This window comes from Lipophrys pholis (assembly GCF_963383615.2).
Source record: "Lipophrys pholis genome assembly, chromosome: 3".
Taxonomy (NCBI): domain Eukaryota; kingdom Metazoa; phylum Chordata; class Actinopteri; order Blenniiformes; family Blenniidae; genus Lipophrys; species Lipophrys pholis.
The window spans coordinates 9,862,456-9,881,239 of NC_137627.1; the positions used below are offsets into that span (position 1 = coordinate 9,862,456).

Consider the following 18,784-nt stretch of genomic DNA (forward strand, 5'->3'; position numbering starts at 1 on the left):
AGGATAGTCCAGAGACTCCGTCTGAATGCCCAAAAAAGTCACGTTGCACTTTTAAAAGTGGTCTAAACTGCTGAGAAAAGGTCACGCAGTTACAACAGCTGCTTGTTCTGAGGGCTCTTACACAAACGAACACCTACTAGGAATTGAAAAAAAACCAAAAAAAAACAGAAGAACGAAGGAAACTCAACTCATCAGTTGGCCAGGAGTGAAAATGGGAATCCATATCATTCAGCCAACAACAAAAACAAATAACAAACATGCAGCTACAACATTTTTTTGCCGCTCTGGGGTTTCTTTTACTTTTCTATTCAAACCTAATTGCTTTTGCACAAGAAGCTGCCCACTACGAGCAAAAAGGCGATGCAGCAATACTGGAAAAAAATACGACTGAGAGCGAGGGACTGCAACATTCACTGGCTGTATGTGGTGTGCTTATAGTCTGCCAGCATTTTTGACTAAATCTTAGACAAACCTTTCGAAATGGATCAGAGTTCACATGTTTGGTCGGTACCAGAGTGCGGATGCACTTCCACACCAATGCAAATGAAGAAAACCTCCAAACTATACTTCACTTAAAGTTGACCTAAGGCTTTGAACTTTGTTACGAACGTCACAATTTCCCCAGCAGCCTTATAGTTTTACACTACATGTTCCTTTTAATAAAGTGTTTTTAAATAATTTATAGCATCTTCCTTCTCTCTTTGAAAAAAAAAAATCCACCTTCTTTCGTCACAGATCACACAATGCAATTCCCCTTTGTCTGCATTGTATATTACAGTGAATTTACAGTACAAAATGCATAATTCAAACATGCCACACACATTTTGAAAATAGGAAAGAACAATTATGTCTTTGTGAACCTTTCTTTTTTCACTCACAGTCACAGGAAGCATTTCGAACAATATGGCTAAGTACACGCAGAAGAAAACCGCAACGTTTTCATGGTTTATCCGCTTCACCTTCTCACAAAACTCATTGTCGCTGCTGTTCTCTCATATTTTGCTTTTTAATTTTTTTTAAAAATGATAAAGTAGGCTACATGTATTTGTGATTATTTTGGGAGGAGGGTTTTTCTTGCCAAGTGATAAATGTTTCTGCAGCATACCGTCAGAAGAAAAATGTCAAAAAAACAACAACAAAGAAGCAGGGTACACACATCACAGTTTCCTCTCTGAGATCAGATAAAACAGTAAGCTTCAGACCTTAATGCCCCCTCCGATTCAATGTCAGTCACTCACACTGAGGCCAGTTTTTCAGTGGTAACACTGTGAAGAATTCTAGGTCTCATGCCCGCTGCTGCCGTACAACCTATCAGTCACTTCATAAAGCTACTTTTTTTTTTTTTCCCCTCATTTTTTTTTTCCTTTTCTTTGCCTTAAGCAAGTGTTACGCATGGCTGGGTGTCCACAGGGAGCCTCAGCCAACATGCAGCTTCAGTGTGACAGGTCAGCTCCCAAATCGAGGTTGTTTCTACAATACTTAACCACCAGCTTCAGACAATAGAGTTATAGAAGGATGTGCACATGCATGTACTATATTCTGCAGAAACTGCAGGATTGTTGTGTGCCGATGAGGGAAAAAGAAAAAACCCACACACACGCACACACTCCCATTGGAAACACACATGAAGCGCACTGCAGATATAGTATGTAATTGGATTCTGTGAGATAATCAGAATTGGAATCTCTCCTGCCATTAATCTGCTCAGTGAAATATGCAGATGAAAGGATTTATCTTTTTCTAACATCAACACTTTGCAAATAGATTTTATACCCCTGAAATGCATCAAATGAGTTCAGATCTCCTAGAGTCAGCAATTACACCTCAGTTTTACCTCCACAGTTTGCCACGCGATCTGCTGCATCGGCATATCCCTTCTTTCATTAGAGCAGCTGTCTTCGCAAAATACTTGCAATTAGAAGAGGATCTTCTTAATGGCAGGATATGCCCATTGTGCACGTGTGACAGAGGCAGTGTCTTCATGACATGTTGGGCGGCGGCAGCAATTATGTGGAAGGAACAAAGAAAGAGATAGAAAGGCATTTTCCCATGCAGCCTCTCCAGGACACTGGCAACGATAAGACATATGTCAGCCCAAAATGATGGCTGATCCCCCGGGTCTGATAACTTTGTGCTCGGTTTGATTCACAGTCCTGAAATCTGCCAAGTGACTAAAGCATTTACGTTAATGCCAAGAAGAGAAGTCTGGACCAGCAGTCCCGGGAGTGCATCAAATCAATTATCAACAATCAAATATCGTGGCAGGACGCTATTTTTTATGATTTGTTTGAAGATTATGTGGACTTGAAGCCTTGTTATGAACTAATAAAGTCTATTTGACAGGTTTGCAAAAAGCTTTTTACAACACTTTCAGCAAATAGAGCCTGAGGGGAGCATAAAATGTGCTGGACTGTGCATTTTAAAAAGTTCTGGGGTGAACCAGGCACGGCAGCCTCTCACAGTCCTGTCGAATCAGCTCTTGGATAAATGAACTTGTATCTGCGGATCTGAATCTATCCATATGGATCTGGCCTTGTCCATCCTGCAGAGTCTGATATTTTCTCTCCCGCTCTTCATTCGGGGGACAGAAAAATGTGTCCTTCGCCAAGTGACCATGCTGCTGTATCAAATCAGGATGAAATGCCACTACAAGTCTGAGCAGCTTCAAGTCATGCCACCCTCCACAGTCACCAGGGATGGCATGAGGATGTTGTGACTAAGCAGGAAGCATCATGTAAAGCGAACACAGAGGTCAAAATTCTGTGATCGAATGTGAAGCAACGCCTGAAAGAGCACTGAGCGAAGCAGACAGTACTCTGTCAGGCACGCTGGTGGCAGATGGGGGAGGATGTGCCATCATTTCCTTCAGTTCTGATCCAAGCTGTCAGTGGAGATTCATTCGGTGAGAAGTGCATTGTTTTGCAGCAAATTTTTCATTTCCATTTATAGATAACATAGATAGATAGATAGATAGATAGATAGATAGACAGACAGACAGACAGACAGACAGACAGACAGACAGACAGACAGACAGACAGACAGATAGATAGATTATTTATTTAAAGTTGTGCAGCAGCACTGATCCTACCGGGGCTTCCATGTTCCCTCTAATACCCCCTCGCCTCTTAGATTACTTAAGCCCCCAGTTGTATGGGTAACAAAGCCCTTCACTTTCCCCAAGCCGGTGTAAATACGCAGACAAGGAGCATGAACCATGTGATTATGCTCTACGACAGAAGGTATATTGCCTTTTTAGGGTGTCAAGGAGAATCCTCGCAACACATTATTGCATCTCGCAGCAGAATCCAATTGTTACAGCATGTTAGCTTTCCCATTGTTTGCTGACTGCACCGATCTCCGCCAACATGTTGAGACTACCAGCGAAGTTGAGGTGGAATACATGAAAGGGTCAGGGTTTTAACAGGAGCTCCATACTCAAAAAAGACTTTCGCAATTAAACTTCTTTTTAGGGCAGAAACACTTTGCAGGGTAAACATTTTTCTCTTTATGAAACTAAATATTTAATGTATTTTTCGGTCAAATTCTGAAATCTGACACAGACCAGCATGCTGACTGTTCTTATTTTTTGCCAGCACTGACTGTCACTCATTAAATATTACATCAACATGCAACACGGCAGTGCCAAATACAATTTAACACGTTGATCCATCCATCTTCCATCTTATTAAATTCACCCAGCTGATTACAGATGAAGGCAAAGTACCCCCTGGAAAGGATGCAACAAGCCTTGAGAACTCAAACTGAAAGGAGCAGACTTCATTAAATACTTTAATTTACAGGGGGGAATATACTATTCCAGCTTTAAAGTATTTAAAAATGTTTATTAAAAACAATTGTAAAGGCTCTGAGATTTTTACCAGTCTTCTAAGATTCTTATGAGCAGCTTCACCATGCAGCCTGGTTTCCATAACATGTTTTGGGGGGAGTGTATGAACAGGGAATCTTCAATATGATATTGATTTAATTATTCAATATGTTATTATGTGTGTAGACTTTAGCTTAGGAAAGCACACAGCTCCAATGCTCATCTATATGTCCAGGCTGCCAGTGCAGTTTTGTAAGATAAATATGTACAAAGCCTGGTACAGTACATGATAAGAGGTCAGCTTCTCTGCAAATTATTTCAGTGCAGGGCTGTAACACAATGCCAAACAGAAATCCATCTTGCACCATCATTACATCATGGGAAATCATTTTAAAACAGGAGAGCACTCAGAGTAGGATCTAGCTTCCTCTAAAAAAAGAAAAATACAAAGAAAATCAAAGTGAAAACACACTTTGTCAAGTGTCATTGTAAGATTGTTGGCATTGTTTTTGATTGCATCGCTTCAACGCACAGATGTGTTCATTTACAGCCTCATTTAGGAGCCTGGAGCCTCCCCACGCTATATGTGCATAATGTATGGGTATTAACTGTAGCTGAAGTACAAGTGTACTGTATATTAAGTCTAAATGAGCAGATGAGATGAGTTGAACCGATGATTCTTTGTCAAAGCATCAATTACAAGTAGATTTTCAAAACCTAATCTGCTGTTATCCATCTCCAAAACTCACCATAGGTCAGTGGTCAGAACACATATCGTTAACAGTATCGACGTGATTTTATGAGGCTGTGAAAGGACAGACCAAATGAGACCATGTGATAAATACTTCAGGCAGGATCGGTTTGTTGTCTTGCTGCAGTGGTTCCTACTGTTCTGATAAAACAGCACATAAACATTCACCAAAGGAATTCGACTAAACTGCTAGCCTGGAGCATGTCATCCCCTTCAAAGTTTCCCAAAGTGTCTGCTCATGCCCGGTTACTCTCTCACCGTTTGGCTGGTGTGATGCATCCAAATAAACATGAGAGGCAAAGCTGCTGACAGCGATTGCCTACCTGCTAGTAAAAAAAAAAAAGAGAGAGAGAGAGAGCGAGAACCCCTCCTTGACTATCTCTCTGGGACCAATTGGACCAGCGCTGCAGCTGGAAATGACCATGTGTAGGATGAGTGACAGATGTGAAGATGAAAGGCATCTAGTGAAAGGTTGTGGTTGCTTCACTTTGGGAGTGGATGCGCTATTAGTGTAATGGTACTCAATGCATCAACACTGGTCTGTCATATCAGCCACTCCAAGGGTAAAGGACAAGAGGGATGCAGTGAAGTACACTGCTGATTTTTCTGTGGACACTTTTGAGAGTGTGGTAAACTCAAATGCTCTCTGGTCATCATATACTTACTTTTAAATGCAAATATATAAAGTAATAAACGGAGGTAGCGCTCCTGTCTGTGTTCGAAATGATATTTATGGACAGTGCTGTGTTCCAAGAGGACATAACCACAAGCTATTATCTATTTATACTTGAGATTGATCTTCTGCTGAGATTCTGCTTGTTTCACTCGGCATCACCTTCAGGCTGCTGATGTTATTCCTGTACAGCTCGGCAGTTCGGGCTCAGGCTGGAAATTCTTCACAGGGATCAATGTACTCCAGAAATGGTGTGTGTGGCAGTGGGGTTGGGGGGTGGGGGCAGGGGTGGGGGCTCGGAAGTATGTGTGTGGCAGTGGGGAGAGGGGTAATATTACAGAGGGATTGCCTACAAATCCACAACCTTCTCCTGTCCTCTGGCTCTGAAGTCTCCCTGAGGGGGATCAGCAGGTATTGTCTGGAGCACAGTTTGGCAGGGCTTTGGGGGGTTTCACAGAAGGAACTGTCGTGCCAGGTTATTTCTTCTTCTTTTCTTCATTGTTTCACAAAAACATGCAACGACTCTTGCTATTGTGTTGAGCACTCTTTCATAGCTTCCCTCAAATTCAAGACCACCATGGCATTGCCGAATTGCCTTAAAAGAACACTTTTAGTTAAAAATGAGAGACTAATAATTAAAACCATCTTTACAGTTACAATCCCAGATGAAGACTTCTGTTGTTCTGGACATCCAATGTGAACACTGGCTTTCACCACGACAACCTTGTCATTGAGTTCAGCGCTCTGTGTTGCCCGTTGTCAATGTCGCCATAGCTGTGCAGGTTAATTGCTCTGGCTCTAAGCCAGGACATGGAGGAGGTCTGGCTTGGTTAAAGCTGCATGAATCGATGCAGGTACAATATTTATGGTCACAGGGCTGAAGCTCGGTAACAAGCCTGATGTTGTCAGAGAAGAAGCAGCCACTGGTGCAATTCAGTGACATCAAAACCAATAATCTTTATACACTTTCCAACGAAATACTGATGCACGGACTGTTGGATGACGAGTTTAATGCAATGTGCTCTGGATTTTAATTTAATACTTTGCCAGTTGTATTGGCCAAGTTCAAGTGTAGCTCTTCAACAAGCAGAATAATGGAAAAAGGAAGATAATGTGGAAGTAGTATTGTCAAACATTCAGTAAGATACTTAATTATTCCATAATTGGAAAGTAAAAGATGTGTTCTGCCTGCAAACCTTCCCAGGACAAGAGCAGGTATAGGAAATGAATGGTTGGTTGGATAAAGATGTGTCCTCTGTTGAATTGTTTTCCTCTGTTTATTTGAGAATCAATTTAGTACAAACCAAAGGAAGCCATATGTTTACAAATTAGACAAATCTTAATTAAATGCGTCCAAGAATAATGTTTGATTATGACCTTGTCTTGTTTTACATATCAACATCAACCATCAGATAGGGTTCAGCTGTGGTTCAAGTGTTTTTCAGAATAAAATAAAATTCACATACCGTATCTTATCATTTTATACACTGCAGGAGCAAAAAGAAAGTAGGTTATCAGGAACAACAACTACCTTTAGATCAATCTCAAAAGTCATTTATCTAGTCTGGTCTTTAGAATTGTGTTTCTTTTTTAGATTCCTTGTTTTGGTTGTGTGTCTGCAGTTTTTCAATGAAACACATTTGGACGATTGCATCACTTTATAGCCGTGGGGATCTGCTTTTGGGGGTTCTGGGGACATTGTAGTTCCCAGTAGGTTGTGAATAGTCACCTGGCTATTCTTAACACAGTAGGAAAGCCTGGACTCTGACAGTGATAAGGGTATAGGACAACAATGTGAGGTAAATAAAGAGTTCTTCTGACTTAACTTGTGCCAAGCTTCTCTTGACATGCCATTGGTCCCGGCTGCCTAGTGTTTCCATGGAAACCAGTTGGTCAGGCCGAGCTCAGTACAGTTTTGGTCTTGAGAAAACCACAAACAGGAAGACAAACAAAGGCTGCTCTCCAAAGCTGTGATGAGAAAACACAGAGGGGTATTGATACCCGCCTGTGTACTGTCACAAGTATGCAAATTATCTTGCCTGTGCGAGGCCTTGAATGCATCCATCATTTGCATCTTGTGCTATTTCATTGTGTCAGAGCGCCAAGTGTGCAATTATATTGTGTACCCCGCAGAATGAATGAGCATGTCACAAGATTATTAGTGTAAAACCCTTCAAATAAATCACCCAGGAGATAATTACATCACATCATTACTGTTAAGTCTCTGACATTTCCTTTATTCTTTAATGTCTGTATAATGGAAGGCTAACATTACATTCGACATGTTTCTACCCTGCTGGTAATCGACTAAATGGGTAATCATGATGTAGCTGGATGGCTGTGAGTTGTGATTGCTCTACAGTGACCTGCACGCTTCACGATTGTTCTTGCAAAAGGACATCTTGTGCTCTGTGGTTTGGCCCTCATTGAGCTGTCAGGAGCTGTGGGGGACGCAGCTCAGTCAGCCCGCTTGCCCACCTCCACCATCTATGAGATCGATCACGCCACTGCCGCCACCTCCTCCTCCGAGAGAAACCCAACCGCCACAGCTCCTCCAATTACTGCTGATGGACCACATCTTTCTATCAGAGTAGGTGTCAGAGCCATACGACGCCTTTCAGAGCAACAGACAGCAGAGGAAGGATAGAGTGGCAAGCTTGAAGTGGAAAGAGTAGCAGATAGAGGGAGAGAAAGGGTGAAGAAGGGATGTGGTGACAAGTGTGTACAGCTGGTGAAACCTTCCATGTTGAACTTTGCCAAGACGGATGCTGAACTTAGACCTGCATGTGCATTATTAATATTGACCACTTACACGAAAATAAAGGAGCATTTACTCACCAACTGACATGCCTGAATTAATCATAGAGCCATATTCAAAAGACACATTGAAACCTCTTTCATGACAAACGTGGCAAATTTCATATAAATGACAGATGCCTTCAGGGTGAAAGAAAAAAAATAAGGCGACACCCTCTCTCTCTCTCTCTCTCTCTCTCTCTCTCTCTCTCTCTCTCTCTCTCTCTCTCTCTCTCTCTCTCTCTCTCTTGTATATATTTTTATTCTCACCAGGGCAATTCCCATTCGCCACTCTCTGGATTGAGTTCACCAAGACTTTCAAAGGAAATAATTTTTCTTGTACAAAGTGAGTACAAGTGTTGAATTGAATATTTCATATCTGAGCAATACCTGCAGTGGAGATCAGCAAAGCGCTCATAGAGAGATTATATTTATGTACAAGACTTGCTTTTTTCAGGGGATTCATCTGATCACTGAGGTAATTAAACCTCTGACTTTTCTATATGGTGTTATGCAGTCCTTTGTCCTTGTGTCATTGCAGCTGCCCTGCTTATGGCTACCCCAGTATGTGGAGGTTAAACTGTAAATGATTTTCACTTATTATTATATCAGATCATAGAAAAGGTCAACTTTCAGGGAGCCGTCAATGTGTACTGAAGCATGAACTCGTGCAGTTTTCACTATGGATGTCAATGTACTGTTTCTATAATAGATTAACTGGTACCGATATGTACCACACCACCTATGCTGCGCAGATGTTAAAACAAAGTGTGGGTAGGTGCTTGGAGGCCAAAGGCAAAGTGAAAGATCCAGAAAAGTGAATGTGCTTAATTTAGATGAGGTTTTCATGCATTGTCACTGTTTCTACAAATGCAGATACTGACATTATCAGCAGATGAATTAGATTTTTGTTGGGTTTTTTTGAGTTTTGTTTTTTTGCTTGAAGCTTATTGAGAAACTCTTTTCTAATATATGTATATATATATGTTTTTTTTAAACTTGCAGCATTATAGACCAGTGTAAGTATCTCCACAGCAAGACAGTTCTGTAAATTTTTATGACATGGGCAAACAGTAATAACTGCTCCTCATAAATTATTCTACAATGGGACAGACTGTGCTAGGATCTAAGTGCAGATGATAGTGTGTCCTTTTTCTATTTGTCACAAAGTCACGGGTTGTTACACTGCAGCTGTCCTCAATCTTGATCTCCATCGTAGCTGTCGCTTTCACACAATTCATTTCAACACCTTGTTTTCTACTGCTGGGCAAATCCACCATGATAATGGCAATACACCTAAAGGTGAAGGTCCACCTGGCTCTCACAATGAATTGAGAGATGGTATTCAGATTCTTTTCTACATTATGGCCATCATATAGATGGTTGGGTCAGCTTGAATTGTGTGTTGTGCTCTGAAGACTGATCTAAATAAGTACAGTTTAGCATATTTTCACTGCGTCATGCATGCAAGTTACTTGACCTTGCAACTTGGGTTTCTGAGTTTTGCTCAAGGACAGTTCGACGTGTGGACAGGGCTAGATAGAGTTTTGAACCACTAACCTTGTGATTGGAAGATAACCTGTTTTACCAATTGATCCACATCCACCGCCATTGTGAAGATAACAAAAGTAGTATTGAGCCATGAGCTCTGGATGTTCACTTGAAGTGGTTAGATAAATAAGGCCCTTCATGTTAAGTGGTTATTGTCAGCTGTTTTGACTTCCCTCCAAGGCGAGTTCTGAGTAAACATCAGGTCTTGAGGATTGATGCGTAAGGGTGCAAAAACAGCATGTGTGAAAGTGAGTGCAGTCCCTGCCTCGACTCTGATAGCTTACATTAGCAGGTTTGAGGTTCGTCAATACCGGCATCACTCTGGTTTCTCCCCCCATCTCCACCCCCTCCATCTAATCTTCCATCTTCAGGTTGCGGCCCTTCATCCATCATTGTCACACACACACACACACACACACACACACACACACACACACACACACACACACACACACACCACACACACACACACACACATACACACACACACACACACACACTGACATGGTCACAGTGGTCGGCCCACATTAGAGCCACCACAGCCCGCTGCACAGCATGAGCTTGTCTGCAAGTGTGTGAATGTGAATGTGAACCCATACACGGGGTGGGTTTTAGAGTGTGTGTGTGTGTTTAAGTGTTTGCTGTCTGGCCATGAAGCAAAGCATGACATAACGGTGGTTGAACACTGTTGGAGCGAACGCTGCAGTCTGGGATTTGTGCCGTGACTCTATCAAGTCTGCTTGTTTTGCGAGTGCATTGCAGATTTTTACAAAACGTTTAATGAAACAACTGGAGTCCAACATTGAAAACAAATGTGTGTATGTGTGCATGCGTGTGTGTTTAAATGCACGGGCATGAGCATGTGCAATACAATTTACACAACATGTCCCAGACTTAAGATTTAGTTTTGTTTGGTTTTCTAGTTGAGCTAATCTCCCTCAGTGAGTTTTTTTTTTTTTTGTCAAGCCAGGTCCTGTCCAATTTCAACTAGTGAATGTTAGAAATCACAGAGCACCACTAATGCTCCTCAAACGTGTCTTGCTAAGGAGAGGCTATAGACTAAAAGGCACTCACACTGACACAGAGTGGGCATGCCAGTCTAATCAATCTAAACACTCACACAATCCAGTAAGCAGGCATGCATTTTGATGCATTATACTGTGTATATAAATCAGTGGTTGCAAAATTTTGATTAAACTTTCCTTATTATATACATACAAATGCACATATAAACATCAATACAGACACTCCCATTGAGATAAGCACACATGTACAGACAACAAATGCATCCTGCTCTTATAATAGTACCATATATAAATGCCAAAAATAATGGTTGGTAAATATGGCTGCAATGAGAGGACAGCAGTATTTGAATTATCTTAGCTGTGTCAGTTCAATAATGTGTGAAATTTTGTTCTTTTTTGTTTATTTGTATTATTTCAAAGGTAAAGCCATACATTTCTTCTGTTATTTACCATTTTAACTTCAAATTGTCGATATCACTGTTCAAATTGCAGATATTAACATCTGTTTCTAGCAGCTACTGCCGTCGCTCACAGATGTTGCTCATCTGTGAGTGGCTCACAAACAAGCCTTGCTTAGCTGTACTTCACACAAATATACCAGTGTGCAGATTTTCAGGTAAATAACAAATGGTGATAACGTGCAGACAAAATTCAAAATGATTTCAGTCTGTGTCGGGAAATTGTCACTACCATTTTGCTCTCGGAGTGTCACACCTCCGAACAGCAGTGAATTTATATTCAGTGTAGTAGCCATAGCTACGGCGTGGCACAAAAGACCCATTTTGGGTTTTTGCCTAGTTTTATCTTTAACCCCCGATGTGCAGTGGCACAGTCGGAGATCCTCAGCCTCCATTGGTTCCTCCTCTGGATAAACATTTATTGCTGTTTGAGTTTTTTTCAATCAGACTTCCTCAGCAAGTAACTGACACACTGGGTGTTTCAATGTCCTTGCAAATCGTTTTCAATATTTGTTTGTTTTATGTCCGAAAAATATTGCTTGCTCCTCCATTTTTAATGTTATGTCACATAAAGATTTTTTTAAATTTCTTATCCATTTTTTTGTTTGTTTTGTTTTAAATTGAAATACCTTTATTGCACAGGTATTTCATTTATATTCCACATCTTTTAAGCAGTTTCTTTTCCAGGCTGATATTGTACCAGCTGTGGGTGTGTTATAGTGATACTTCAGAAAAAAAAACCACATCCGACATTATGCACCCACTATTGCTGGGACAATGACATACTGTTCCTCTTCATGTTGTATGTGCTGGTTTGCAGCCTGTCAGCTCCATTATGTCAAAGCACAGTACAACATTGTGTGGTACAGTGAAGCGGGTGTGTATCTGTGTGATGGCGTGAGGTACGAGAAAACACTTTATGTCTTCCTCTCAAATTTTGAAAAAGTCTGAATTACAGTAAACATGTTTCACTTAAGATTCACAATAACCTACATAATGACTATGTTCACCTGTGATTTTCCTACAGTCTGCATACAGAAAACATCTGTTTTCTTCTCGCTGTGAGAATCATATTGCTTGTTTTACCTACTTAGCTGCACATTCATTTTCTCCTACTCTATTGTAGTTGAAAATTGGGCACAGTGGAGCGTGCTTTGCGTCCTCGGGCTCAGGTCTAGTATCTACAAGTATTTGCCTGTCAGCTGGACCTACAGAAGGGCCGCTCCCCATGGTTTTAAGATAATTACATTCTCCCCTTATGACAACCCTATTGAATTTAGATCAAGCCAATAACAAACCTGCAAACATGGCATGCCCGCTGGATGGCGTCCCGTCAATAGACTGCTAATGCCCCAACCCTTGTATTATTTCTTTCTCTCCTGGTAGAGCATCAGCTGGTCCCCCTTTTACAACCACAACGGCTGCCTGCGGGCAAATACAGTCGACGCTGTGGCAGATGAGGCCGACAGAGGAAGTCTCATCAATAATGGAGAGCGGTAGCTCAGGGAATCATGCAGAGGAATTGTGGTGGAGTGAGTGAGAAGTGCAGCTGGTGTGCGTGTCTCATTTCTTCTAAATGGACATTTTGAAATGATGCTCCCCAGAGGACATGCATAAGAGTAAGGCGGTTATTAATAGCTGATTAGCTGAATAAGTTGTCAAATTATTGTTTAGCTTTGCACCTGGCCATGTTTCGCCGTTTAATGGATGTTTTGCGGTCAAAAGAGGTTTTGATTTTTTTTTTTTCAAGAAATGTAAATGAATAAAACAATCACAGATATTTGTCCCGCTGAGGTGATCTCCATGAAGACACGCCCCAGGAAGACAAAAGAAAACAAACAACTAAATCCTCATCAATTTTCTGTCTGTCAAACAGCATGTAACCCAACCGACCAATGGAGACACAAAATGATTATTTTTCCTGACAGCTGCCCAGATGCAAACAGAAAATCTGTCACTGTGGAACTGTGAATGACCCATTGGCTGTTAGAGTACGGCAGCCTCTCCTCCCAGCTGCCAACCCTGCTCATTCCCCCTTTCCTTCAATGCCCCTCATTGTATTTGGAAGAGAAGCCCATTCTTACTCACGTCTCTCGTGCTCTTGTTTCTCCAGGGACCGGCCCTGAGTACATGAAACTGTCGGGGGAGTCTGGACGCGTGTCCCACCGTGTTTGACCACCTCAAGTCGCACCCGTCTCTGCTCTGCAAAAACACAAACCAATTAAAGGCCAAGTTCGAGGCAAAAAGATTGTGACGGTTTCCAGCAAGACAAACGCAGAAAAAGGAAGGAGATACATCGGAGGAGGGGCCGGGCTCGCTGGGGACGGGCAGCGTCTCTGCTTGTGAGTATAGCATTGTTTTCATTGTTGTGAGGGAACACAATTCCATACAACTGACCGAGGCATCGATACCCATTCAACTTTTTTTTCCAAGTAGAGCAAAAAAATATATAAAATCTGGATTTTATGAACAGAATAAACAATGTGGGGAAAAAATCATGCAGAGATGTATATGGAATCTACTGTATATTAGATCACATTTATCCATGTGTTGTGTGTGGATAGACTGAATGGCTGACCTGGAAAACTCTGCTTTGTTTCTTTCCTCTGTCATATTGGCCAAGAACACACAGCAATTCCATCATCTTAAAAAAAAAAAAAGAGCTCAAATTAAAACTCTCAGAAACTAAGTATGTGTTAAAGGTAAATGGAGGAGGGGGGGGGGGGGGGGGGTGAGGGTACCTTCAACCACCATCTTTCTTGATGTCGATCTGACTCTCCCAGCAGGTCTTCCTTCTTTCTGTCCTGTTTCTTGTCTAATAGAAGTTACATTTTCACCAAGAAAATCCAGGAGGGGAATTAGGGAGAGGACAGGGGCAAAATGATCTGACAGATCCACTTACCTCTGCTGTCTTCGATCCCCTTGGCCTCTGATATTATTAGCGGCTGATATATATGTAGGCTCAGAGCAGGGCGGCAGAGGAGGAAGGTTGGGGAGGGGGAGCGGGATGGGAAAGTAAAGGTGTGAGAGCTCGGCAGCCAGTGCCACTGATGACAAAGCAGAGGAAATAATCCTAAGGTGTGGGGGCAGCAGATGATTAGAAAGAAAGGTGAGGATGGAGAAAAGAGCGAGGCAGGTTTAGCTGTGAAATCGCTCGTAGGCTGTGCCGTATCTTCACTGCAGCGTCTACAGAAAAATATCTTCATTTCCACCCCGGGGTAAGATGGATCTAAACTTTACAGTATATTCTCATATTGCTTTTTGCACAGTGCAGACAAACTGCTGAAATAAGGAGGGTCCGAGCATGAATCAATAGGACCTACATAAACCAGAGTGCCATAGGACCGCAACACTGTGCAGGGCTACACAATACTCCAAATAATTAACTGGAATACAAAGTATACAGACATAAGTTTTTTGATTTAAGAAAAAAGGACATTCACTCAAAGGAAAGAATTTAGTGTAAAAAAAAAAAAAAAGAATCAAGCGTTTAAAAAAAAAAGATTATTTAAAAAGCATATTATCATTAGAGTTCTTGGATATGCTTATATAAATAATTGTATTTGTGTGACTTGTCAAATTTCATATGACAATGCAATGGTTTTGTTTTTTGTTCACATTTTGTCTGAGAAAGTATAAAAAAGCAGTGGTACAGTTATTTTTATGGGACCTAACATCCCAAAAATGTGTGCGTGTGTGTGTGTGTGTGTGTGTGTGTGTGTGTGGTTGTTCCCCTCTTTGTGAGCCCTATTGACAACGTCCACAGAGTAGTCCCTGCCAATCGCCAGACCCAGCCGTGATTGGCTGAAGTCCGCAAACTTGAACTTGGTCCAAGTGGATTCACATTTACCATATATTACAAATACAGCGCAGGTTTTCATTTTGTTTCAAGCAGTGAAAATGCTGTCACGTCCTCTGCTTGGCTTAACTTGTCATAGTTGACATCTTACCATTTGGTGCGTGAAACTGTTCACATAGCAGTTCTATACGAGGCAGCTTCTATTTATCAAGGCAAATTGGACAGATTTAGACAACACTGTCAGAGAGACACAGAAAAACAGTATGAATCTAAATGATTTACGGTATGATGATCTTTCTCCACACTGATTTTTACCCTGAGCAGTCACACACACACATTCAATAACCTCACGTGATCTTTTCTTTTGTGTGCACCCAGAGTAACATTGAAAACATCTAACAGCGAAGAATCAAACAGCCAAACACACCTACAATATAATTCAAGGATGTTTGTCGTCTTAATTGAAATAATTGGGATGACTGTATTTATTTGATTTACAAACCATGTTGAACTCCACCGATCAATAGGTGCCGTCAAACTAACAGCAAGACGTGGAAACGAAGCAAGACGTATCTTGATTGTGTCTTTCTTTTTGCAAGCAGACCAGTGGGTGCATAGCTGAGTGAATCCCACTATTATCTATAACGGAGTTGCTTATCAACCTCACGGTGATTGCAATGCACTTATCTGCAGCAAGTGAACAGTAAGGCTGCCGCAGAATGCAAATAAAGCTGACTATTGGAATTGCTGATTGTGTTGTTTTCGTTGGTAGAGAGTATTATTTTTGTCAGAAGGCAGAAGGCACCAGTGAGACTGCAGATTGCTGAGTGTCTGACGTTTACCACCATGTCTGTGCATCATCTGCAATTATGTAATTGCAGAGGTTTGACTGCACATGTATTCATGTATTCGCGTAGCCTGCCGGAAGAAGCTCACAGATGTACGGTACTCGGGAGGTTTCTCAACAGCTACCTGCACTACCTTACAGGCTCATGGAATTCAATACAGGAGTGATGTAACTTATCCTCCATTTTTAACATTTATTAAGAAGAGGACAGGTTGAGGAAGCAGTCCATGGTTTTGTGCTGGCTTTTACACTGCAGTTAAATCTACTGCGCTGGAATGGAGTAAATTGCTGCCACTGAGGCTATTTGGTCATGTGTGGCTTCAACATGATAACAAGGTTTTATTTACTGTCACTCCACCAAGCTTAGGGAAAGTAGCATATGTTATGTAATGATTTAGATAACACTCCCAGCCCCTTTAATTGGTTTGAGCTGCATTAGCACCAACTAATCAACATAGCAGCCTCTCATCATAGATTTATAGACGGCCATGATTGCTGCCAGGGTGAAATGAACTCTTTCTGTCTGCAGGGAAATGTTGAAAGATGCCTGGCTGGAACGCACTGCCACTTCCACACGCAGACACCAGCACACCGTCTAAACACCAGCACATGGTGTAACAGCGCGCACGCACGCGCTCGTGTGCAAGCACACGCACGTATATGCAGATGAGACTTGTCTCTTCCTTCTGGCTCTCTCTGTAGAGCTGTCACACATGCTGCGTCTTGGAGCACCGGGAGGCCCGGGTTGACTTGAATTAAACTGAGAGGATGTCCTTTGCAGAACTGCATAGGGCCACAGAGACACAGCCACCCCCAGAGAGAGCCAGTAAAAAAAAAATAAAAAATGAAAAAAGAAAAAGAGATAGATAAATGGAAGAAGAGGACGAGGAAAGGAGGCTGTAGATTGATGGAGAAGAATGACTGTGCGAGAAAGGAGGAGATTCACAAGAGAAAAAAGGGGCGAGGGTGAAAGGAGAATTTGGAGATGTTCAAGCAAGCCACCCACACATAAAGAATATTATGGAGCATCGTTTCCTTCTGCCTTTACTACTGCATTGAGTCACTGACAGATGATTTCATATCATTTTTCATGGAATATATATATATATATATATATACACACACACACACACACACACACACACACACACACACGCACGCACTGTATATATAATGTTTGGGGGGGACAATTGACATGATGATCTATTATGAAAATAAAAGATACTTAGTTTGGATGTTATTTTTGAAAATAAGCAGGGTGAAACAATTGTTTTCATCCATCCATCTACCTTATATCTTAGGGTCACTTGGGGGTAAAGCTGATTGCAGCAGACCTTGACACATTTGGGAAATTTCACCAGTCCATCAGAGGAAAAACACAGAGTGGCAGACTATTACGCCGTCACACCTAGAGGCAGGTCAGAGTTACCAATTAACCTAACTTGAAGGTCTTTAGATCATAGGGGGTAGCCGTGGACCCAACTGAGAGAACATGCAAACTCCACAGAGTGAGACCCGAGGCGCCAAATCAAACTTTTCTCACTATAAGGTGAGAGACAGGTAACCTGCTGAACCATGCAGCCCAAGTGATATAATATCATAATACATCTGAAATATGAAAATTATTTCTTAGTTTACTGCTGATCTACTTGTTCATATTTTGTCAATGTAGATAACTTGCAATATATATATATATATATACATATTTAATTTTGAACAAGCTGACCTCTTCATATCGTGTTGTTACATAATTGTACTGCTGATGTCCTGTGGAGTTCAGCGCCCGCTATGATCATAGAGTTTTGCCAGAACCCCGGTGGGTGCACTGCGAGTGTTAATCTACCTCTGTCTTTATCACAGCTGCAGCATTCAGACTAATCTTCTGAAACGGAGGCACACAACCAGTGTTTAAACAGCCGAGCATACACAAAACAGCACAGTGTATGTTTAGAAAAGATTACAGTACTGTACGTCCTGACCTGAGGCTGCAGCACAGATTTAGAATAGGCCCATCATTTTCTGTATCCCGCCTCGAGACATTATTATTAACAGTAAGTGCATTTCTCATTCTGTTGTTGCATCTTGTGTCATCCTCTGGCCCAGGATGATAAACATGCTACAGGCCGAGGGTTCTGCGCGACAAAAGAAAAGGCTAACATAAATAATGAAGTAAGAATATTCGACTGCCAAAGATCATAATTTTTCTTAGATTTTAGCCTGCTTGAGCTAATCTGAATATTTGGAGGGCATTGCACATCATCGTTGTTCTACCAAATCTACAATCATCTCTTTGAAGCCTTTCTGATGCCCTCATGTCGCATGAGGTCTTTGTTCTGTACTGACACAAACCTGCGATGCAGAAATTCCACAGTCTGCGTTTTCTCATTTCAATTTTGGAGCATTAGCAGCTGCGTCATTCCCAGATTAATGATGCAATTCCAAGCATGACACACAATCATTATATGTGATTACTTACACGCAGGGGGAAATGAGCAGTTCAAAGATAATAACACATGCATTTGGTGGTTTTAGTAAGCTCTTAAATACATCAATATTTACTTGCTTCTAGCACCTACACTACAATTACACTTGTGCCTTTGGCAGTGTTGCTAATTCTTAGAAGGTGAGTGAGCATACAAATGGCGGAGCTAAAAATTATGTCATGAAAATGCTTTGTGAATGAGCTTTTGTGGTTTTCGACGAGTCCTTGTTATTTCTTTGTCACCTCTTAGTTTTTAGATTCAGATCTTTACAATTAACCACTTGCGAACAGATTTCTATAGCTTGAATCGCCTTTTCCGCCATAAGCACATAAAGCGCGCAAACCACATTATGAAAAAAGCTTTTTTAAATCTCTCAGGCTATCTCATAAGAACAGGTGAAGGCACTGAGTACAATAACAATTTGCAACAGCCGAGGCAGGGAGACAAATTGTGGCACAAATGTACAAGAACACCGATTCCTCCAACAAGAATAATGTGGTACTGCAAGGTTAAGAGTAAAATATGTTGTGCTGTGATGCAACTGTTTGCAATTTTATTGTTATCATGAGAAATGT

At 41.4% G+C, this 18,784-nt stretch overlaps 1 protein-coding gene across 2 annotated transcripts in view; it reads left to right on the plus strand.

The window, feature by feature from the left end:
- The window catches only part of b3gat1a (beta-1,3-glucuronyltransferase 1 (glucuronosyltransferase P) a), a 71,794-nt gene that overhangs the window by 23,186 nt on the left and 29,824 nt on the right, over positions 1-18,784 (plus strand). For both annotated transcript variants that reach the window (XM_080459991.1, XM_080459990.1), the window contains exon 2: positions 13,194-13,422. The gene's annotated coding sequence lies outside the window, so the exon portion shown is untranslated. The remainder of the gene's footprint in view (positions 1-13,193; positions 13,423-18,784) is intronic.